Source organism: Dipodomys ordii, unplaced genomic scaffold (genome assembly GCF_000151885.1).
Source record: "Dipodomys ordii isolate 6190 unplaced genomic scaffold, Dord_2.0 Scaffold134, whole genome shotgun sequence".
Taxonomy (NCBI): Eukaryota; Metazoa; Chordata; class Mammalia; order Rodentia; family Heteromyidae; genus Dipodomys; species Dipodomys ordii.
Window position 1 is genome coordinate 2737342 of NW_012267350.1, and position 24031 is coordinate 2761372.

The window sequence follows — 24031 nt, forward strand, 5'->3', positions numbered from 1 at the left end:
AGAGAAGAAGGAAAAGAGAAAGAGAAAGAGAAAGGGAAGAGTTGGGAAGGTGAGGAGGGAAGGGATGGTAGGGGAAAAACAAAGGAAGGTGTAACAATGCTTGATAAGAAATGTACTCATTACCTTGCTCATGTAACTGTAACCCCTCTGTATGGTATCTTTACAATAAAAAATATATATATTAGAAAAAAGAGAAAGAGAGAAGATGGCAGCTTTCCTTCAAGGGTTTTAGATACCCTGAGGGAATATTTAGACAGTGGGATATATTGATGAAAGTACCAACCCTTTCAAATATTATTCCTTCATATATAACTCTAAAATGACAATTCTGATGGTGTAGGCCTGAAACCCCAGCACTTGGGAGGCTAAGGCAGGAGGATCTAGAGTTTGAGGCCAGCTATACAGTGAGACTTGTCTCAAAAACAAAACTATATATATATATATATATATATATAATTGAGTGATTGCAAGGTAAATCTATGCTGTAAGATACATAGTGGATGAAATTTCCATTTTGCTCTTTTACCTATTGTACTTAAATGGGTCATGAAGTAGATGGCTCTCTTTTTTCTTTCTTTTCTTTCCCTCTTTCTTTTTCTACCTTCCCTCTTTCCTTCCACTCTTCCTTCCTTCCATTCTTTCTGCTTTTCTTTCTCTCTCTCTCTCTTTCTATACTAGGAATGAAACCCAGTGCCTTACTAGGCTAAGCATTGCTCTATCACTGAGCTATTCCCTTCCCTCAGCCATCACCTCTAGCATTTTGAATTAGCAGGTCCTGTGATGTTGTCTTCTGTGACTTACCAAATGATTTAAAAGCCAGAAAAAATGTACATTTAAAAGATTAAATCAGCTAATGGTTTTACAGTTGGGTAGAGGAGACAATAATCTCCATTTAGAGATGACTGACAGGCCTCCCTTCTAGATTGAGAAAGGCAGAAATCATATACTTTCAGCTGGAAGATTCTATATAATGATACTTGTTAAAACCAGCACACAGTCACTAGGGAGGATAACCCCTCAGTTGGTCACTTGCACCACAGGTGGAAAGTAAGATGGGGAGGGGACCTAAAGTAATGTGTTAAGGATCCAGCAATGTGAACTACCTGGGAGATAAAGATAGATTTCCTAGCAGCTTATTTTCTTGAAGATAATTAGAAAAATATAGGAAAGGTATAGACTATTATTTAGAGCCAAAGAGAAACAATTTATTGTCCTATTCGAATTAGCAGGTCCTGTGATGTTGTCTTCTGTGACTTACCAAATGATTTAAAAGCCAAAAAAATGTATATTTAAAAGATTAAACCAGCTAATGGTTTTACAGTTGGGTAGAGGAGACAATAATCTCCATTTAGAGATGACTGACAGGCCTCCCTTCTAGATTGAGAAAGGCAGGAGAGAAAGAGAGGGGGGAGAGAAAGAGAGGAAAGGAGAAAGAAAGAGAGGAGAGAGAGAAAGAGAGAAGGGGGGAGAGAGAGATCTTATCCACCCTATGCAAAATCTTATGTCGCTAGACTATTAGTATAACTCTGTCTAGCACTTTGAGGATTCTGCTCCCAAATAGAAAAAGAAAAGGCACACTATTTCAGCCTCTTATATTTATTTCCAACCTGAATCTTGGGTGGTAGCACACCATTTCTATTTGTCTATATGTCGCTAGTCTTCCATTTAGAAAATGTGAGCTGAATGTCTTCTACATGCTAAGTGCCAGGAATGAGCAATCAGAAAACAGTTCCTATTTAGTCTTTTTGAGTACACGTGCACACGTGTAGGCATACAGACATATACATACATCATTTATCACTGGTTCATGTTCAAAGGTCCTTTTCACAGTCTCTTCGACAAAGTCAGAAAAGGAACCAAGTGCTCTATCCTTTACTTATGGGTGATATGGTATTTCCGGCCTGAGGAGGGGTAAGGTGACTCTCACACATACCTTTCGTGCTATCAGAAATATAGCCTTGCCCAGGAGCAGTCAGCTTGGGAAAAGAAATCACATGGTTCTAGTTGATAAAAGGCAAAAACATCCAAGATACTCTGCTTATGTTCTGCTTTTCTCTCCTTTCTCCTTACTCTCTGACTCATAGAAACTGTCCAAGTATGAAGGAATGTTTCAGTAGATAAATAAGTCTGCCAGTCTACAATCTTGGGTTTCCAGCAGATATTGTTGAGAACTGGTACAAAGGGGGGTGAGATGAAGGAAGGTAAGACAGGCATTTGTGTGTGGAAGAAAAAAAATCACTTGTACTTGTGCTAGTTTTATTTATGTATTTTAGTTTGTGAAAAGAAAACTTAGAGGGGGGGAGGAGGATTGGGTAGGGGGGCGGGGGGGGGAGGATGGGAAGGGATGGGAAGGGGAAACAAAGGAGGAGGCTACAATGCTTGATAAGAAATGTACTCATTATCTTGCCCATGTAATTGTAACCCCCTCTGCACAGTATTTTCACAGTAAAAAAAAGAAAAAAAGAAAACTTAGGAAGATGATAAAAATGAGAATATTCTCCCCTCTCCTACTGCGTTCTTTTAAAGATATATTTCACCGAACAGCTATATTTTCACTCTGACTTCCTTCCTTAACACAAATTTCTTTGAAAAGTGTTGATAGGTAAAAATAATAATTATTATTTTTAATTGCTTATGGCTTGGAATGAGGCTGAGTGGTAGAGTGCTTGTCTACCATGAAAGAAGCCCTGGGTTCGATTCCTCAGTAACACATAAACAGAAAAGGCCAGAAGTGGCATTGTGGCTCAAGTGGTAGAGTGTTATCCTTGAACAAAAGAAGCTCAGGGACAGTGCCCAGGCCCTGAGTTCAAGCCCCAGGACTGGCAATAAACAAACAAACAAACAAATAAAATTGATTAGAAATTAGCTGGGTGCTGGTGGCTAATGCCTAAAATCCTAACTACTCATGGGAGGCTGAGATCTGAGAATGGCAGTTCAAAACTAGCCTGGGCAGGAAAGTCTATGAGACTTTTATCTCTAAGTGATCACCATAAAACAGAAAATGACACTGTGGCTCACTAGCCTTGAGCAAAAAGAGTTCAGAGACAGCGCCCAGGCCTTGAGTTCAAGCCCCACTACCAACAATAAATAAATAAATAAATTAATTAATTAAAACTACTCTTTCAGATGAAAAATATTAGCAGGACTTTTATAACATGCAACAGTTTTCTGTCCCTCTGCGTAGGACCTTCATTCAAACTAAAACAAAGAAAACACTGAGTTCCCTGCTCACTAACATTTGGCTGATTCTGTTGCATTCCATGTGGTAATCTGCCAGCCTCAATCCCTCTTCTTCTCCCCTGAAGCAGTTTGGCCATATTTCAAGCCATGTTGCATTTGCCCATTGCATGGATTACAATGAGAGCTACTTCTTCTGTTCTGTTAGGACTGAGGACTCAGATTCTTCTGGTGTGAGCCCCTATGGACAGACAGTGGCTCCAACAATCCTGGCTCCAAAAGTCTTCAATATTTCCCATACAGCCTAGTCTGTAGTCTTTTGAAAGATACAACACAGTTCTTCAGTGATTTGGGGAAACTGTATTCTTTGTCAACATAAATACACAAAATCTAATTCTGAATCTGTCTTTTTGTGTTGACTAAAGAAACTACTGAAATGCTTTTTATCTTTTTCAGTGACTTGAACAAGTATTATTTCAGGTCTTTCTAATAGAGTGGGATATGAATACTGTTTGAGAAGAAGAAAAAAGAACATGTACCTTGGGTTGGGCTCTTCTAGAAGCAGATCCTGAGACAAGGATTTGAGTGCATGTCATTTAGGAGGTGGGTGCAGCCTATATCTGTAGGAGAGAGGAGGAGGAAGGAGGGCAAGCAAAGAAGTGAATGTATTCAATGACCCAGAGAGTCACAAAGGTTCCAGGAAGCAATGATTGCCTGTAAAACATCGTCAACACACATGCTACAACATCTTTCATTAACATGGCATGGCAGCACATGCCTGTAATCCCAACATTTGAGAGGCAAAGACAGAAGAATTATGAATTTGAGACCAATCTGGGCTACAGAGTAAGACACTGTCTCAAAAAACAGAGCCTAAAACAAAGCAAAACCACAAAAACCAAAACTCCAAAACAAAGCAAAAAATAATTTCAAATGACTTGAAGAAGTAATGGTAACAATTACAATCTTACTGACTTCCAAAATGTCATTTTTTCAGAATTTTGAATAATAGCTTTATTGAATAATTTTTATTTATTTTCAATTAAATATATAGTTACATGATTAAGGTAATGAATACATTTCCTATCCAGCATTGTTAACCCCTCCTGTTTTTCCCCTACCATCCCTTTCCTCCCCACCTCCCTGACTCTTCCCTCCCCTCCCACCCCCAAAGTTGTAAACTTTATTTTCAACCTAGTATCTTGTACATCTCATTGCTACAGTGGAACAACCTGCATCCTTATTTCAGCATTTTGTGATTTCCCTTCCCCTCCCCAAATTAGAAAAAAATGTATATACAAGATGCAGGGCACAAGAATCAAATACAGTGAAAACTGGGGTTATACCATGGGGGAAGAACATAAAAAAGAAACAAAACAATCATATAGATATTATAAGTACATAAAAACAACAGCAAGAAAGATAAAACCTCTTGTGTTCCTATCTTGGGGTTCACTTCACTTAACATCATCTTATCTGGTCATATGTACATAGCTTTTGACCTTTTCTGCTTGTCCTAGATATATACTAGTTATTGCAAACAAGGGAAACCATGTTTCGTTGGGTCTGGCTTACTTCACTTAATATAATTTTTTCCAAGTCTTTCCACTTCCTAACAAATGGGGTGGTGTCATTCTTTCTGATGGAGGCATAGAATTCCATTGTGTAAATATACACCACATTTTGTTGATCCATTCATCTACTGAGGGGCATCTGGTTTGGTTGAATAATTTTTAATAATAGCTTTATCAAAATGTCACATACTATGCAAATCACTCATTTAAGATGTCCAATTAATTTGCTTCCAATAATCATAAGACTGTTTGATACTGGTCCAAATTAACTTTTGAGTTTATTTTGGTGCTGGTCCTGGGGCTTGAAATTGGGGCCTGCTTAAGGCATTCTACCACATGAGCCACAGCTCCACTTCTTTTTTTGTAGTTTAGTAAAGCTGTGACTCTTGAACTTTCCTGTCTGAGCTGGCTTTGAACCTCGATCCTGACTCAGCCTCCTGAGTAGCTAGGATTACAGGTGTGAGTTACTGGTACGCAGCTCAAATTAACTTTTTTCTTTTTGGGTCAGGTTGTGGGGCCTGAACTCTGGGCCTGGGCGCTGTCCCTCAGCTTTTCAGCTCAAGGCTAGCGCTCTACCACTTGAGCCACAGCGCCACTTCTGGCTTTTTTCTTTTTGCTTATGTGGTGCCGAGGAATAGAACCCAGGGCCTCATGCATGCAAGGCAAGTGCTCTACCACTGAGCCACCTTCCCAGCCCTCAAATTAACTTTTTAAACATTTTTGTACCCTGAAAAGAAACCCCTACACTGTTTAGCAATCATTCTATCCCTATAGCATTGCCTGGGCTGGACATTTCACATATATATGCAAGGTTCATCTATATTGTAGCATGTACCAGTATTTTATTCCTCTTTAAAGCCAAACATTATTTCATTGTTTGGGTAAAATTTTAAGATAAATTCACTTGGGGGCATTATAAATACTGCTGCCATGAACATTTTTATGTGTATATGTTTGCATTTCTCTTGGATGCATACATGGAAGAGGAATTGCTGGGTCACATGGTAACTCTATATTTAAGAATTTATTCTTAGTTTATTTGCTTTCTTCGGTTGTGGGGCTTGAATTCTGGGCCTGGGTTTTGTCCCTGAGTTTTTCTGCTCAAGGCTAGCACTCCACAACTTTGAGACACAGCATCATTTCTAGTTTTCTGGGGGTTAATTGAATATAAAAGTCTCATGGATTTTCGGAGTGGCTTTGAACCATGATCCTCAGATCTCAGCCTCCTAAGTAGCTAGGATTACCTGACTTGTTCTTGTTTTTGTTTGTTTGTTTTTTGTTTTTGAGACAGTCATGTGGTATAAGCCCAGGCTGGCTTCAACTCATAATCCTCCTGCTGTGGCTTCCTGAGTGCTGGAATTAGTATACTTTTAAGAATTCAAAAGATGACTGCAATGATTTACTAGAAATCTCAGAATGCCAATACACCTACAAAGTCTTTTTTTTCTGAGTTGCTTTCTAGAAAAAGGATAAGGGTATGTGGCTTCCTGGGTTTTCTATTCAGGCTGGAAAAGATTCATTGGGGAAAACTGTAACCAACTTAGTTTCTTCAGGCAATATATTAACCTGTGGCTGACCCCGTTATGACCTTAATTAGGCTTTCAAAGGCTAAGTAGAGATATGGAACCATGATCCATGCCTAGCCCCACCACTCCCATCTTTTAAGAGCTGACTGAGCCATCTCGAGTGTTGGCCTAATAATCAAACCCAAAACTCCTCTGTGGAATTAAGCCCAAAGTCCAAATAAGCCCTGTCTTGGCAGGGATAAACCCATTTATCCAAGTGCTGTTTACTCATCTATTGCCTGTCAGAGTTATTTGTTGAGTCATGCCCTGACCATTGACATTCCTGGGAAAGAGTGTGAAATAAGATAAGCTTTCAAAATGAAATATCAACCACACAGAAATGCAGACATACTGAAGTTTTCTATTCAAAACTGACAGAGCAGGGCACTGGCGGTTCATGCCTGTCATCCTGTAGCTTCTCAGGAGGCTGAGATCTGAGGATTGTGGCTCAAAGCCAGCCCCAGCAGAGAAGTCCATAGACTATCTCGAAGTAACCACCAAAAAACTGAAGTGGAGCTGTGGCTAAAAGTGGTAGAGTGTTAGCCTTGAGCAAAAGAGCTCAGGGACAGCGCCCTGAATCCAAGCCCTACAACTGACACACACAAAAAGACACTCAGGAGACCAATTTTAAATGGATACTTTTAAATAATAGCTATATGCTAAGTGACATTTTATGTATATTATAGATAATACCTGTAATATGTATATAATTTATGCTTACAAAATAAACAAAATAGCACAACATTCCTGTGAAAATCTGAGTGAAGAAAATACTTGCTTGTGCACCTGTATATTTATATAATGTGTATGTTTACATAAATTTTTTTTGGTGTCAGTACTAGGGCTTGAACTCAGGGCCTGGACACTGTCCCTGAGTTTTGTGCTCTACCATTTGAACCATAGTTCCATTTCCGGCTTCTTGTTGGTTAATTGTAGATAAGAGTCTCACAGACTTTCCTGCAATCCTCAGATCTCAGCCTCTTGAGTAGCTAGGATTTCAGACACGAGCCACTGGCTCCTGTTATTTTTTTTTTAGATTTTATATTTATCATATAATAAGTATTTTCCTTAGTAACAGTTCTTAGGTGAATGTCGGAGCCTTTATGTTATGCCCTGAGCCTACAGTTAGTGATGATGATATCAAGTTCATTCCCTTAATTGGTGAACAATAATTACATTACATTCATCAGTTTAGAAAGCACAATATAAACAACATAATTAAATTTCAAAGTTTACAGTATAATCTAATAAAGACCCATTGGTGGTGTTAAAGAAAAACCAATTATGGGAAACAGCTCCTATGCCTTGAAAAAATAATGTGTCTCCTCTTCTCCACTCTGATCATTAGGATGTAATTGAAGTCAATTTCATAAACTAACAGGCAGATGGATGGATGTTTTTATTTAATTACATATGTGGTTGACCTTTGGGAAAGCATTTCTATTGATCTATTTACATCCATTTTTCTGAAACAATAAGGATTCACAGCAATACAAAGGAAGATAAATAAGACTATGATTTATAGAGAAGTTCTGCAATTATGAGACTCTAGTTGCTTAATTTTAGGTGTCTAAAACATATAAATGTATAAAGAAAAGTTGATCATTTAGATGGAGAATCCTGGAAATTTTTATAAGTTAATTTAAAACTTCTGCTATTCAAAGCCTGCTAGTTTAACATTTGGTTATATTTGCTTTTAGTCTTTTTTCATACATTTTTTGGCTTGGCTCTAAGTATAGTCTTATTATAGACACAATTTTGTACAGCATAAGCATTTTCTATATTATTACATTATTTATGAACATAATTTAAAAGTAAAACACATCACAGCTTACTTAACTAGTGCCAGACTATAGAACATTATATATTAGGTGGTGATTTTGATAAATGACATTTGACTAAAGATAGGAATAATTATATTTTATTTTGGTATTATTTCCTTAATATTGCATCATAAAATAACAAATTTATGATTTAAAAGTATGAAGAGCTGAAAGTTTGTGACAGAGTGCACTGAATTACTTTTACTTCTCTAGCTAGCTTTGTTTCTTTCTTTGTTATTGTTGGGAACATTTAATATCATGAAGAGGTGAATTTGACTACTTTCTCATTTTTAATTATTAGCAAAGTCAAGCATTTTTTGCGTCTATAAATAATTACATCTTCTGGAAGGGTGATTTTAATTTACTCTTGTCTTCCAGTTGGAATACATAGTAGAATCTGTTCTTCATTTTGAATGAACCAGCATTTATTTATGTTGATATTTTTAACTGAAAGACAACTATTATTAAACACATTTTACCCAGGCTGTCAAGCTGCTTTCCTGCCTGAAAGCCCTTTAGCCTTCTAGAATATGAATAGAAACCATTCTGTGAGCCTCTCAGCTGTGGCCATGTTCAAATTTCACACCCAGGTGCATGGCCACAGACACAGGGTTATGATTCCTGATACTGCAATTAAAATGCTCTAGTGCATAATCCAATAAGTAGACATATTTGAGTACATTTACTGCATTGTGGTATTAATCCATGTAGTTTTTTGTTGTAATTTTACTACTTTTACAACACTCCAGGGGAACTGGAGTGTTTTCAAGACTCACCTTTAGAACTGGGGACATGACTCAGTGGTAGAACACTTGCCTAACATGCACAAGACCCTGGGTTCCATCCTAACACTGCAGAAAGAAAGCAAAATTATAACAAGCCTCACCTTTATCAAATGACTTCTAGATCTCTATATATTTTCATTCAAGCCAACAAATGTGCAAATTAAATATTTGTTGGTTTTAGAGATAGAGGGGAAAGAGTTTGGAGAATGCAGGCCATACGTAGACATGGTAAGACACATGAAGACTCCACAAAGATCCAGCACAGGGTAAAGGAGCTCCAGAAATAAGGACTCATGCTGTCAAATATAAGTCCAAAGGACTAAAGAAGCACAGAAGAAACAACATAACCACATGATTTTCTTCCTCCTTTGTCTAAGAGAAATTTGTCGTTTCCTCTGCTCTGAAAGAAGGAATTGGCCTGTCCCATGAGAGGTGGCTGACTGACATGACTGCTTGTGACTATGTACTTGGGGGTACAGATAATTTGCTTAAAGGACTTATGCATGCACTACATATACATGTTTATACACATACATGGTATTTTAGCCAGAACCTAATATCAAAACATATTTAAGCTGACATCTGATGATCACAGTTCAAAGCCAGCCCAGGTAGGGAAGTCTATGAGACTCACATCTCCAATTAACCAGCAAAACGCTGTAGGTGAAGTTATAGCTCAAGTAGTAGAGCACTAGCCTTGAACAAAAAGCTCAGGGACATGCTCAGGCCCTGAGTTAAAGCCCCAGGACCAGCACACACACACACACACACACACATACACACACACACTTAAAAGCTGGGTACTGATGGCTCACACCTATAATCTTAGCTATTTAAGAGGCTGAGATATGAGGATCATGGTTTAAAGCCAGCCAAGACAGGAAAATACATGAGACCCTTATCTCTAGCTAACCGGAAAAATTCCATAAGTGGAGCTGAGGCTCAACTGGTGGAGTTGGAGCCATGAGAGAAAAAAGTAAGGGACAGTGCCTAGGCATTGCTGATATCTATCTATCTATCTATCTATCTATCTATCTATCTATCTATCTATCTATCTATTATCTTTCTATCTATCTATCATGTATGTATCTATCTGTCCATCTATCTATCTATCCTTTTTACAACTATTGGATGTGGTAGGCAAAACATTCTCCTTCTTCAGGTCCACACTTGAAACTTAATGACCTTTGATCAGCTAGTCAATTAACAACTTGATAGTTGTTAAATTTGGCTTTTTCATTTTTCATTTTGTTTTGTTTTATTTCATCTTTTGAGAGAAGGTCTCACTTTGTACCCTAGGCTGAATTTGAACTCATTTAGTAGCCTAGGTCAGTCTTGAACTTGTGATTTTCTGTCTCAGCCTTCCTAGTCCTGGGATTATGGGCATACACCACCACACCCTAATGAGATATCTAATTTTTCCAGATAAACATGGTAAGATTTCTTTTTAGCAGTAATACAAATTCAATTCAACACAAACAATTTAAATAATTGATTTGACAAGGATTAGTGCTCACCACTTAGCAATACATCTATTTAGCTTGAATAAAAGTACCTACACTATTTTTTTGTCGGTAATGGGGCCTGAACTCTGGGCTTGGGTGCTGTTCCTCAGCTCTTCAGCTCAAGGCTAGCCTCTACCACTTGAGCCACAGCGCCACTTCTGGCTTTTTTCTGCTTATGTTGTACTGAGTAATCGAACCCAGGGCCTCATGCATGCAAGACAAGCCCTCCACCACTGAGTCACCTTCACAGCCTTTCTAAAATGGTTTTTAACTGGGGGGAGGGGTCACTAAGCATGTACCCTAAAGTGAATGGGAAAAGAGGAGCTCAGCCCATACACAATAATTTTTCAAAGTAGCTATAATTTTTTCCTTCCTTCCTTCCTTCCTTCCTTCCTGCCTCCCTCCCTCCCCCCCTCTCTATTTTCTATCTTTCTATTTTGGTCAGCCATGGGGCTTGAACTCTGGGTTCAGGTGCTGTCCCTCAGCTCTTCAGCTCAAGGCAAGCGTTCTACCACTTGAGACACAGTGTCACTTCCCATTTTCTGGTGGTTAATTGGAGATAAGTGTCTCATTGACTTTCCTGCCCAGGCTGGCTTTGAACTGCGATCCTCAGATTTCAGTCTCCTGAGTAACAAGGATTACTTGTGTGAGCCACCAGTGCCCAGGTCTTGTTTTTCTTTCTAAATCTTTGTAGCAGTGTTAAATTTTGTGGGCCAGTTTCTTCTCTGATACTGACTGACAGAATGAATCCAGGACCTCTCACTGTGTTCTAGAATTATTCTTTTTTTCAAAGTATACTTTTCTCTAAGAAGGATCAAACCTCATAAAAGTCTAAGTAATTTCATCTGAGTTCTATTTACAGCCAGTCTTCACAAACGTTGTTAGCTTGTTTTGGCTTTCTGTTAAGTCTTTTATCAAACCACCAGCTGGGTGTTGGCCAGATATGGAAAGCTTTCAACCTATCTCTAATCTGTTGGTATGAAATAACAGGAAGAACCACTTTCCAAAAATAATTTGAGGGAAATGTTTTAAATTGTGGAGCTCCCCAAAAAGATTCTTGTGGGTTCACATTGCAAACTCTGCCTTAGCTTCTCTTGTCCTGGCTCTTGTGGCCTTTTTCTTCCTTTTGTGTGTGAATCAATAAGGGGTAAATAATTCACTTGTATGAAAACCCCTAATTGGGGTCCTGATACCACCTGGAAGCCTATTAAGCTAAGCTGTCTAGCTGAGTTGACACTTGAGCACTTCTAGGGATGAAGTAGATTTCGATGAACTCTCAACAAAGCAGAACCTTGAAAACACTAAATAATGCAAAAGGAGGGAGCCATTGGGGAGGTCTTACACTATTAGTAAGTAGAGACTAGGTAGTAGAAGAGGCTAGAGGAATCTTGCAAGGGTGCCTGTCATACATCGTGGGTAAAATTGGACAAGAAACCAGGAAGACCAAGACATTAGACTCCAGAAAAATCTAAGGAGACAATTGATTCTAATGAATAAGCTAGGAAAAAAACCTTAAGATGATGGGTAGGATTTAACTATTCCCTGGTTTCATGAGAGTCCATGATCCTTCCATTGTAAATATCCTCACAACTAGAAATTTTTCACACTGCTTGGGAGCAGGAAGCTGATTGGAATCAGTGAAGGCCCAGGGAAATGGCATTTTGTACTGAGGCCATATCTCCAATAAATGAGACAAAGCCCAGATGGAAGCATGAAAAAATTCTAAACCAGTGGCCCAAGGGTCAAGTTTCTCACAAGCTGGGACTGGCTCTCTAGTGTCTCAACATTTTATCTTTTTTTTTCAGGGTACACATTCTGTAGCCATAATGCCTGTGTTTGTAGCTTTCATTGAACTCTCCCCTGTTTCACATTCTGCCCTCCTCTACTCAGCTCCACAGGGCTTGGGAGATCTCAAATCCTGACTTGGAATGAAATACAAAGGAAAGATCTTGCCCCAAACATCAATATCTATGACTCTGGGACAAGCCCAGGCAATGCAACCTCCAGGGCCTTTCACTTAGGAAGTGAGAGAAGGCTTACAGAGAAACTAGAAATGGAAGAAAAATTCTTTACAGATAGGCAAGAGACTTTCTTAGAAAGGCAGGGGCCAGGCTGAGACATACTGCAGTACTTATGAATTTGCTTTTGGGCAATAACCTTACCTGAGTTTTGATTTTATGTGGAGATGGTCTCAGAATGGGTAAAATATGGGCATGGCTCAAGTGGCAGAGCACTTGTATATCATGCCAAGGTCCTGGACTCAATCCAGGTAATAGTAATATTGATGGACTAAAGGATTCTCTAATCAGTGGTGTTGATAGTTGGATGCTGGTGGTAGAGTAGGCCCGATAAACACTGTGTTCTATTTTAAAAGAACACAATACCTAAGTGAAATGGAACAAATAAGTAAAAATAAAGTGAAAGTGATTAGAAGCATGATGCAAGAGCTGCATTTTTAAAACACTAGCTTTTGGTCACAGACTTAGTGTGTGATTGCATGCATGCGTAACTTCTGGTATTTTGTTGGAAATCTTTGTCATTCCTTGGTTTGCAGTGCTATTGATTCAATGTCTGATTTCATCTTCAAGTGTGATCCTTATGTGCATGTTTCTTTGTCCAAACATTTCTTTCCTTCTTTCCTTTCCTTTCTACAATACTAGGGTTTGAACTCAGGCAGCTGCTCTACTGATTAACCTATATCTCCATTCCTTTTGATATAGTTACTTTTTTGAGATAGGGTCTTTCATTTTGCGTGGACCAGTCTGGACTGTGATCCTCCTACTTATGCTTTCTGCCATACCTGGGACAAGAGGTATGCACCACAATGCCCAGCCTTTTCTGTTGAGATGGAGTCTTGCCTGAGCTAGCCTGGAACCGAGATCCTCCCCATCTCAGCTTCCCAAGTATCTAGGATTCCAGGCATGAGCCACTGCATCTGACTCAAATTTCTCCTTTTTTATTGTGAAAATACCATACAGAGGGGTTATAATTACATGGGCAAGGTAATGGGTACGTTTCTTATCAAACATTGTTGCCTCCTCTTTTGTTACCCCTTTCCATCCCTTCCCATCTCCCACCCCCCACCTCCCTGGCCAAAGTTGTAAGGTTCGTTTTTTGACATAACAACTTGTACATCTCATTGTTGCAATGGGTCCACCTGTATCCCTATTTAAATGATTTGTTTTTTCCCTTCCCCTCCACAAATTATACCAACATCAAATACAATGAAAGCAGGTGTTATACTGTGGGGGAGGGACATACAAAGTAACAAAGAAATAATCTTATAAATATGTTAGAAACAATCCCACTTTTGGGCATTTACCCAAATGATCACAAACAAGACCACACTAAAGCTACCAGCACAACTGTGTTTATTGCAGCATTATTTACCATAGCTAAGATATGGAACCAACCCAGATGCCCCTCAGTAGATGAATGGATCAAGAAAATGTGGTATATATACACAATGGAATTCTATGCCTCCATCAGAAAGAATGACATTGCCCCATTTGTTAGGAAATGGAAAGACTTGGAAAAAATTATATTCAGTGAAGTAAGTCGGGCCCAAAGAAACATAGGTCCCATGGTTTCCCTTATTTGCAATAACTAGTATATGTCTGAGACAAGCAGAAAAGGTCAGATAAGTTGATGTTAGGTGAAATGAATCCCAAGATAAGGACACAAATGTTTTTTTTTTCAAATTTCTCCTTTTTATAAGGATATCAGTCAGATTGGCTCAGGGTCTATCCTAATGATCTTATTTTAACATTATAATCTTTGTAAAAAATAAGGTGAAATTTTGGAGGTCCTGGGGATTGGGACTTCAGCATAAGAATTTGGGAGATGACACAATTCAATACTCAACACTGTACTTTTTAAGTTTACTTATCTGGTTGTTTCTCAGTTAATTTTCAGCTCCTCAGATATGAGAGCACGTTTTCCCTTCCTCCAGGTTCCAGGCATTGATCTCAGGTCTTCTCAATTTATTCTGCCTTTGCCTTGGTAGTCCTAGGTAGAGGATGCCTTCTGGTTCCTTTCTTTGTAGGCCATTGAGTTTTCCTCCTCATTGCATCATTTGGCACTTTTCTACAACTTGGCTATATTCACTCCCCTTCCAAGGACTGACATCTGTTTCTTAATGATAGGAATGTGTTATAAAATGTGTATTGTTAGACAATTTTGTCATTGTATTATGGAACTCAGGTACTGCATGCACAGAAATCCAATGCCCAAGACACAAGTGTCAGGAAGAAAGAAAGCAGCCTTTATTGAATGTACAAGTAAGCCGAAAGAAGGCAGATGAATAAATGTCTCAACTACCACCTTTCAATTCTTTGGGGGAAGTGGAGAATATTTACATGAGGATCAGGTTAGGGGCTATGTGCCAAGAGCTTAAGCTAGACAATCTGATACCAACCAGAGATGGGGAACTCCTTGGGGGGGCATTTCTTTAAAATCTTGAGGGCAGGAGATTTCCATTTCTTTCGTGTGTGTGTGTGTGTGTGTCTTTGAAATCAACTCAGAAAAACGACAAGAACACAGGTGTGCAAAATAAAGGCCATAGTCTGAGAATAATAAAGGAAACAGGAATAAAACAAGATGCAGTACCACTGATGATAGCCTGGTACAGTTGTGACACCCTCGTGATGAACCTAAGTTAATTGTATGATGATTCAATCATTTCCTTGATGATGATCTGAGGATGAAGTATCTCACAGCTATACAGTTACCCTTTTGTGGATTACTAACAGTTTGCAGAATCACAAGCATCTTTAAGGAAGACTATAAAATTAGAGAGCTGCTGTACGACCTGATCTCACTCTCTGAAAGAGATGGCACAAATGGCTCTAGATAATGTAATATTAGGAGAGCATCACCACATATGTTCTGCTATTGATTTTATACCCTCTTCCCTGCCCTTGTGGTATCTCTTCTGTAAATCTTTGTTCTTGTCTAGAAGGCAAGTTATGATTTAGATATCAACTCCTTGACAACACACAGTCTAAGAACAATGGTGGTATGAATAATATTTGAATTATTGGGAAGAAAGGAAGAGGATATTTTTTCTGGTTGTAAGGATGGAACGTAGGGCCTCATACAAGCATATAGAAGAAAGTTCTCTACCATAGGAAGAGGGTTTGGTTTTGAGAGGAAACCACCAATTTTAGACCAAATTGGGTTACGTATTTAGGTATATCCTCCAAAATATGTCAGAAGAAATTTCTTCCATTAAGAATAATCCAATGCTGAAATAAGAATACAGGTTGAGCCATTGTAGCAATGAGATGTACAAGACACTATGTTGAAAACGAACTTTACAACTTTGGGGGTAGAGGTGGGGAGGGAGGATCTAGGGAGGAAAGGGATGATAGGAGGAAAACAAAGGAGAGGTAACAATGCTCGATAGGAAATGTACTCATCACTTTACTCAAGTAACTATAACCCCTCTGTACAGTATCTTTACAATAAAGAATATATTAATATAAAATTAAAAAAGAAAAAATCTATCCTCTTCACACCAATAAGGCATAAAGGCTATGAAATTAGGCACATAGTATATATTGTATCTCCTGATGGAGTTCTGCAATATGTTAATTTAAGTCTCTGATGAGGCCAGTTGAATAGAAATTGATTTGATTTTTCCCCTCAGGATTTTTGTGGGTTTTTTGGTGCCTGTCATGGAGCTTGACCTGAGGGTCTGTTCCTGAGCTTTTTTACCCAAGGCTAGCACTGTACCACTTGAACCATAACTTCACTTCTAGCTCTTCGGTGGTTAAATGGAGATGATTCTCAAAGACTTGAGGCTGGCTTCCAAATATAATCCTTAGATCTCAGCCTAGTGAGTAGCTAGGATTACAGGTATAAGCCACTGGCACCTGCTAGAATTTCTTTATTAGGAAAAATTTCAAATCTCTGTGCAGCAGACATATACCTATCAACTATTGCTTTTTACTACATTTTTGTTGTCTCCATCTGTTCACCCCTATCTCCGTTATCCATTTCTTTCTTCATCTCTACCGTGTTGTTTTGGATGCCTTTCACAGTAACTCATAACCATCACACCAGTTTGCCCCTAATTATCTTTAGCATACATCTATCTCAAGCTTTGTTTTAATTTATATTTTCTTGTCCTGAACAAGCACCAAAATCACATCCATTTTATTCACAATATTGACATCACTCAAATTTCTAATTTTACAGCATGGATACATTTGGGAAGATACATCATCTATATAATGATCATCTGGTCTCATTTAATTTAATTGCAGACTGGCAGTCTCATCCATTTCCCTATAAATGATCTAATTTTGTACTTTTTGGGTGAATAAAATTCCATTGTGTGTATGCATGTATATACATATGTATAAACACATACACCACATTTTCTTTATCAATTCATTGATTGATGGGTACCTAAGCCAGTTCCATAGCTTGGCTATTGTGAATAGTGTTGCCATAAACATGGGCATGCAGTATATCTATTATATGATGACTTAAAATCCTTCAGGAATATGCCCAAGAATGAAAAATCCAGTTTTCTTAAACCAAAGTATGTTTATTCACACATATTTCATCTAATTGCCAAGAGAATTTGGGACAGAGAAATTAGAAGTTATAGAGCAGTATTAAAGATGAATTGTGTAGTTCTTATGCTTGAGAAAGACAAAGCTATAATTTCTTTGTTTCTGTTCTTTATTCCTCAGAGACTATGTTGCTATAAACTAAAAACAAATTTTGTCTGCCACAGTTCCGATACATAAAAAATATATTCAACTTCTTTCAAACAACAAAAAGCAAAAGAAAAATGCTTGTATATGAAGCAAGAATCATTATGATTGCTGACATTTTAGAAAAATGCGATCATTTGCATTTAAAGTGTGATGAAGAAACAATTTTTATGGTTTTAGACATTCTGAAAGGCCTCAGAAGGCAATCTCATTCTAGTATCTCTTAGTGGCTGCATCTGAAGATAGGTTTCCATGGCAACATATGGAGGCTTGATAGTTGTTTTTTTCCTCTTCAAGAGCATAAATCACCCCTATGGCCTGAGGCTTCAGTAAAGGTCTCCTTTATTTTACAAGCTATTGCCATTTCTTTTTGTGTTCTATATTTTGATTGTCTCAGAGGAAACAGAGCAAAGGTTATCGTGCCCTCAAGAAAGCTTGGAGTTTTTTTTTCATTTTGGGGGGACACACTATGAATAATAGAAGTCTGGATTTGCTTCTTAACATCAATATGTGTGGTCTGTGTTGTGTTTCAGTTTTCCTTCCAAATTGTGATAGACATGTTCCCAAGGAATCACTGACGTGAACTTAAGGAGGAGGAACTATTTGGCCAAGACTTATCCCTCTTCTCTAGGATTTTGAGATATAGCCCAGGTTTGCCTCGAACTCAAGATTCTCTTTCCTCTGCCTCCTGAGTGCTAGGTTCATAGGTGTGCACTGAAAGATCCTCTTAATGAATAGTGGAGAATGCTGATTGGACCAAAGGTATTCACATCCCTGATGATAGCATCCCAGAGCTTTGGACATTAGAAAGCTCTAGGTGACTTTTTATCAAGATATTCCTTCCACGAAAGTTAATGAAAAAAAAATTCTGATTTTAATTAAAATCCTGTCTACTTCGAGAATTTATGTGTAACAGCCTAAACCTTTATATGTTACAGGAGGCAATGTGGCTAATGAAAAACACTTAGGAAACAGAAACACAGCCAGGTTTCAGAACACTATTAGCTTTGTAACTCAGAAGACAACCTTGAATTTGTGAGCCACCATTTCCAAATATATAAAATGGTAATAATGATGGCTGCCTCATGAATGTATGGGGGTGTTACAAGCAGTGCACTGTTGTAGAAATGTCAGGTAGTTATTATTATGGGGTGGCTATCTTCCTTCTTCCCTTTCTAAAGGCAAAGGGTATCTATTACCATACCCAATGTGACTAGAAGAAATCAGTTTCAGTACGTCTAAAGATTTTTATTACTATCCTCTATCAGAACTACTTATGCTTACATAGGTACTACTGTCGTCATTTATTTGTTCACTGAAAACAGTGTCATCTTTGTTGAGGGGTATTCAAAAATGATTTAAGTGTCACTGTGTCCTAGCACAGAGAAGAGGAAGAAGAGATATTTATATTCTTATCATTTAGGAAATAAGTTTCTGAGCTGTAAGGACACCCAGAGAATGCAGTGAGTGAGGATTGCAATCCAGCAACACCCTGACAACCAAACCTTTTAAATATTTGCCTGACAGTAAACATGTGGTTTTTTTTGGTAATTCATATAAAGGCATGAATATGCTAGTAGAGGGTCTGATACTTGGATCGTGCATGGTATTAAAATGATTTCCAGCGTTTCGCTTTTTATTCCTTTATATTCTTGTACAGGAATTTCTTTGAACTCGAAGTCTTACTTCTACTACTTGAGCCATGATCCTCAGCCCTTTTAGCTTTAGTTTATTTCTCAAGATTTCACACATCCCCCCCCCCCGCCCCGGCCAGTTTCAGATCATGATCTTCCTATCTCCACTTCCCAAGTAAGTACCTGGGGACCTGGGATTACAGACACACACACACACACACACACACACACACACACACACACACACACACACACACACACACATACACACACACACACACACACAGCGTTTCAAAGTTAACCAGTGAAATTGTTAATTTTACAGTGATAGTGTGCTGTTTATCTGATGTCAGATTACCTGGATTTTAATACTGCTCCTGCCTAGCTATGTAACTTTGGACATATTATTTGTCCTTTCTGTGCTGTGATTTATGTATCTTCTCATACCATACAGATGGTAGGAGAATAAACAAGTTCTGATATATAAAACAGAAGAGAATCTGGCACACAGTCAGTGCCCCAAGTGTTAGCTGTTTCAAATGTGGTTTAACCTGCTCAGGGATTTTTCTATTTCTGTGCTGAGAAGTTCTACAAGTAACATCTGGATTTTACCTACAAATACCAATTTTCTTTCATGAATGTAATTTCCAGTTGAGGATGTTTTTCTTCTAACTCGAGACCCTTTTGGGGGTGTATTTGTGTTAAATAACTAAAAAAAAAACCACTCTGCTTGGAAACATCAAAGAATTCCAGTTCTTTGATCAGAAGGTCACTTGGCTGTTAGAATTTCTCCATCAAATCAATGCTTTGTCAGAAGCAACCAAGGTGATGAGGGCTATTTGTATGTTCTAAGTTTTTTTGTTGGTTCTGAGGGAAAGTTTATGTGTCTTTCACCAGGGTTACATGATTGGTGGTGCTTTGAGGTACTGTGAATTATTTCATTGTCAATTTTGGTTATAGTGAGTCCCCCAATCCATTTTTAACTTTAAAGTGAGAAAAAATCCTTATGTCCTAATCAAGTCCCCTCCTCTCTAACTACTGTGTGGTTTCAATTCTCCTATAGTGTCTAACTCTGATGGTTTCATATGTCGAAGCAGAAAATGCTAATAATGCCATTGATTTCAAGGTCTTTAAAATAATTTGGAGATTTAGTCCTAATTTATATAATTATCACTTCAATGAAACTTTTTCCAAATAAACTACTCAGGAAGAGAGGTGGAATATTTTGCTGCTTGTTTTTGTCTTTTGAAATAAGGCCTCATTATTGTTGTCCTGGCTGGCCTGAAACTCATGATCTTCCTCCCTTCACCTCCTGATATTTGCATAATTTAATGGCATGAGTTATTAGTTTACTACTTTTGTGTGTTTTGTGCTATAATCTTTTATCCAAGGGCCTGTCAGGGACAGGTAGTGACTGCTTTTGAAAATTCCAGATAACTATTTGTTTGTGAAATATTAATTGGTTTTAGAAATTAAATTTAAGTTTCATTAGCATTTTATACCAGTACTAAAGATTTAACTGAGGTTCTGTGGCTTGAACTCAGGACCTGGGTGCTATCCTTTAGCTTCTTTGCTTAAGGCTGACACTATACCACTTGAGCCACAGCTCTAATTCTGGCGTTTTAGTGTTTAATTGGAGATGAGTCTCACGGACTTTCCTGCCAAGGTAGCTTTGAAGAGAAATTCCCAGATCTCAGCTTCTTGAGTAGCTGGGATTTTAGGCCTGAAGCACTGGCTTCAGTCTAAGTTTCATTAGCTTTTGAGAAATACAGTGACTATTGTTTGCTCTTAAATTGTTTGTGGAAATCAAATATCTATTTAAGAAAAAACCCTGATATTTAAAGTACCTATAATTAGATACATAGCAGACGATTTTAAAACATTTTGCAAGGATCCATGTATAGAGTTATTGTATCTTTAGTTTCTTTATGGTCCAAAGGTGGCAACCAAAGCTCAGGTTTTTAGTTAATTGCTGCCTCTGTCACTTTACTATTTTTTCAATGCATATCATGTCCCTGGCTGTCTTTAAAGTGCCTTTTCTTCTTTTTTATACATGGGGATAAAAATATAGATTTTTTTCCATCTTCCATCTTGTGGTGATGATCAAGCAAGTTTGTATGTAAAAAAATTCACACAGACCCAATGCTTTTGTGGTGGAGGTTGTAGTTATCATGAATATTTCCATTTAAAACTGCTATTGTATTATTCTTGAGAACTACTGCATATTTAAATATGCCAATTACTTTGCCTTGTATTTTTAGGACAAATGTTTGTGCTACTTTATGGATTATTTTTTTACAGTAGTATTTTCTGTACTTGAAAATTCCCAGTCTTCTCAGAGACTGTATCATCATCTTTCACTCTTTTGTTTCTATGGCAAATGTGTTAAAAAAAAAAAACCCGAAATAACCAACATAGAAAGACACTCTTCAACAATGTCCCTTCTGTAAGCTATGAGGCTCTGGAGAGTTGTTTGCTTATTCTGTTTGTTTGTTTGTTTGTTTTATTTTGTTGGTCATGGGGCTTGAACTCAGAGCCTGGGCACTATCCCTGAGCTGTTTTACTCAAGGCTAAAGCTCTACCACTTTGAGCCATAGCTTTACTTCTAGTATTTAGATGGTTAATGAGACATAAGAGTGTCACAGGCTTCCCTACCCAGGCTGTCTTCAAACCATGATTCACATATCAGCCTCCTGAGTAGCTAGGATTACAGGCATGAGCCACCAGCACCCAGCTAGTTTGCTTATTCTTTGAACAGTTAAATCCTTGATCCCCATCCCTGAGAGATTTCCTTGATAGCCAGCTTCCTGGCTATCTTAATCACCTCCTGACCACACTCCAATTTCTTAGATAACCTAACTTTCTTCTTCCAAAAAGGGAGTGAATCTCCTAAGCCACTGATATTATTTTTTCAAATCAAGTTTTGTTCACTGATGCTCAACAAGCATTTTATTACCCCCTCCTTCCCCAAGAGAATACTAGTGAGATAAATTGCAAGGAATTTTCAACAAGATACTCTAGTGTCTCCCCCATTTAAAGACTTTTTTTTTGCAATTTTCTGTTTATAATGTTTTAAGGTACACAGCAGAGAGAACTCTCTTCCATGGTTTGATAAGCACCTGGTTTGTTTTAATAACTATTTAGCTTTCCCATCAGATACTAATGGGTAACTGCATTCACTAACGGACAGCAGCTTTTGTAGAATCTAATATACTAGTGTCAATGAATGATGGTTGGTTTCCTTCTGTATCCTTTTGTTTAAACCTCACCCTGCTCCTGGGGTTTATCTAAACTTACTGATAACAGCTGTTACCATGGCTGCATGTTATTTCATTTGTTGAACTGATGTTAGATAAAAAAAATGTCATTGAATTGTCTGCAATCCTGCATTTAAACAGAAAAGTCTCCCCTACCCCCACCATTATGAGGACCTAATTAGGAAACAGAGGCTTAAAAATCCATGCCTTGTATTCTGAAGTCTGGACTGTGCAATTCTTGTGTGGGATCTTGTGTGCAATTCTTGCCTTTGGGATCATTACTTTGGCCACCAACTGGAAACTTTGGCCCTGCTCCCTGGTGACAGGGATGAGCAGATGCATTCATTCAAATAATGAAATGTCAAATCTGCGTCTCTGAAAAATGGATTTCTTCTCTGCAGATCACCACCAGATGGTGACTGAAGGCTTGGCTCATATTTTATGTTCTACAGATTCTTATCAATTCACAAGATTTAAGTGTCCTTTCCTATCACCAATAAAGAGAAAATATCCTTGGAAATGTAATTTCTCTCTGTAGCAAGCATTGGGAGAGGCAATCCGTGTCAAGGATGGCTCCAAGAAAGGGTCAAGTGTCATGTTGTAAACACAAAAGCTAGGTTGGAGCTGGTTTTGCCACCTCCTCAGTATGTGACCTTGGATATTTAGTTAGCCTTTAGTTTCAACAGCCATCCATTGAGAGTATCAATCATACCTGTCTCAATGAAAGAGTTCACTGAATGAGTATGCTATCATATTTTTTTAACAGTCATCCCTAGCTAGATCATGGTTCACTTTTTTGTGGCTCCACTGTATCACGGGTTTTTATTTTCCTTTTCTTTTGTTTTCTTGTTCTTTAAAAAAAAACCAAACAGGTAAATAGGGATCCCTCACCTATCATGGCAGTTACGTTCCAGAGACCCCACCATAGGTGAAAATCTGTGAAGCAACCATAAAGTAACCTTGATATAGCAAGGGACCACTGTTTATCGCGACTACTTCGAGGATGGAGCTCTGTATCATAATTCCTGCGATAAGTGAGGGATCACAGTGTTATTTGCTGTACTGGGGAAGGATCTTAGGGCATACACATACTAGGTAAGAGCTCTATCTCTGAGCTGTAGGCTTCAGCCTAAATTTATGTAGCCAAATGGTAATAAGGGAGATAGGAATGTTAGCTATTTTTATAGGAGCATATACATATATCTTTTTACTTCAGAAAGACATCATGGAAGCTGTATTTCCTAACAGCTTGAACTCAGGGCCTTGAACTCTCTTGGCTTGCTTATCCGGCTTGAGGCTCTATCACTTGAGCCGCACCTCTCCACTTTTTACTGATTATTTTGGAGCTTGTCATGGAGTTTCTTGCCTGCTGGGTTCAAAACTCAATCTTCTGGATCTAAGCCTCCTGAGTAGCTAAGAGGTATAAATGTAAGCTACCAGTGCCCAACATAAGGAGCCAATTTTGATGTCCTTGGTTTTGAACTTGTTTGTCAGCTTCCAAATGTCCAATCTTAAAAGTAAATCCTAGGTCTTCATATATGCCCAGAAGGCTCTCTCCCCTGGAATTACCATGAGAATGTAATTTAGTTGTCAAGGCAGACATTTTGATGTAGTGACTAAAATTGTTTTTAGAACTTGAAGCATTTACCAAAAATGAAATCCCTTTTGTTCACTTTCTGGAAATTTCTTTTCATTGGACTCTGGGCTTCTCCTGAGAAACCCCATCTAGCTGTCAGTTAAGTGGCCCAGCAGTCCATGTGTGAGCCAATGAGAACTTTTCCCACTGGATGCTATTGTGAGGAACTTGTACTGATCCCTGAAGCATGTTTGATATGATTCTGATGCCCCTTCCCTTTCTTTCCTTCCTTCCTCTCTCCCTCTCTTCCTCCCTTCCTTCTTTCCTTCCTTCCTTCCTTCCTTCCTTCCTTCCTTCCTCCCTTCCCTTCTCTCCCTTCCTCCCTCCCTCCTCTCCCTTCCTCCCTC

General features: G+C 38.3%; 1 protein-coding gene across 1 annotated transcript in view; it reads left to right on the forward strand.

Annotated features, from left to right (window-relative positions):
* Nucleotides 1-24031, forward strand: part of Maob (monoamine oxidase B) — a 106205-nt gene that overhangs the window by 10501 nt on the left and 71673 nt on the right. The window lies entirely within an intron of this gene.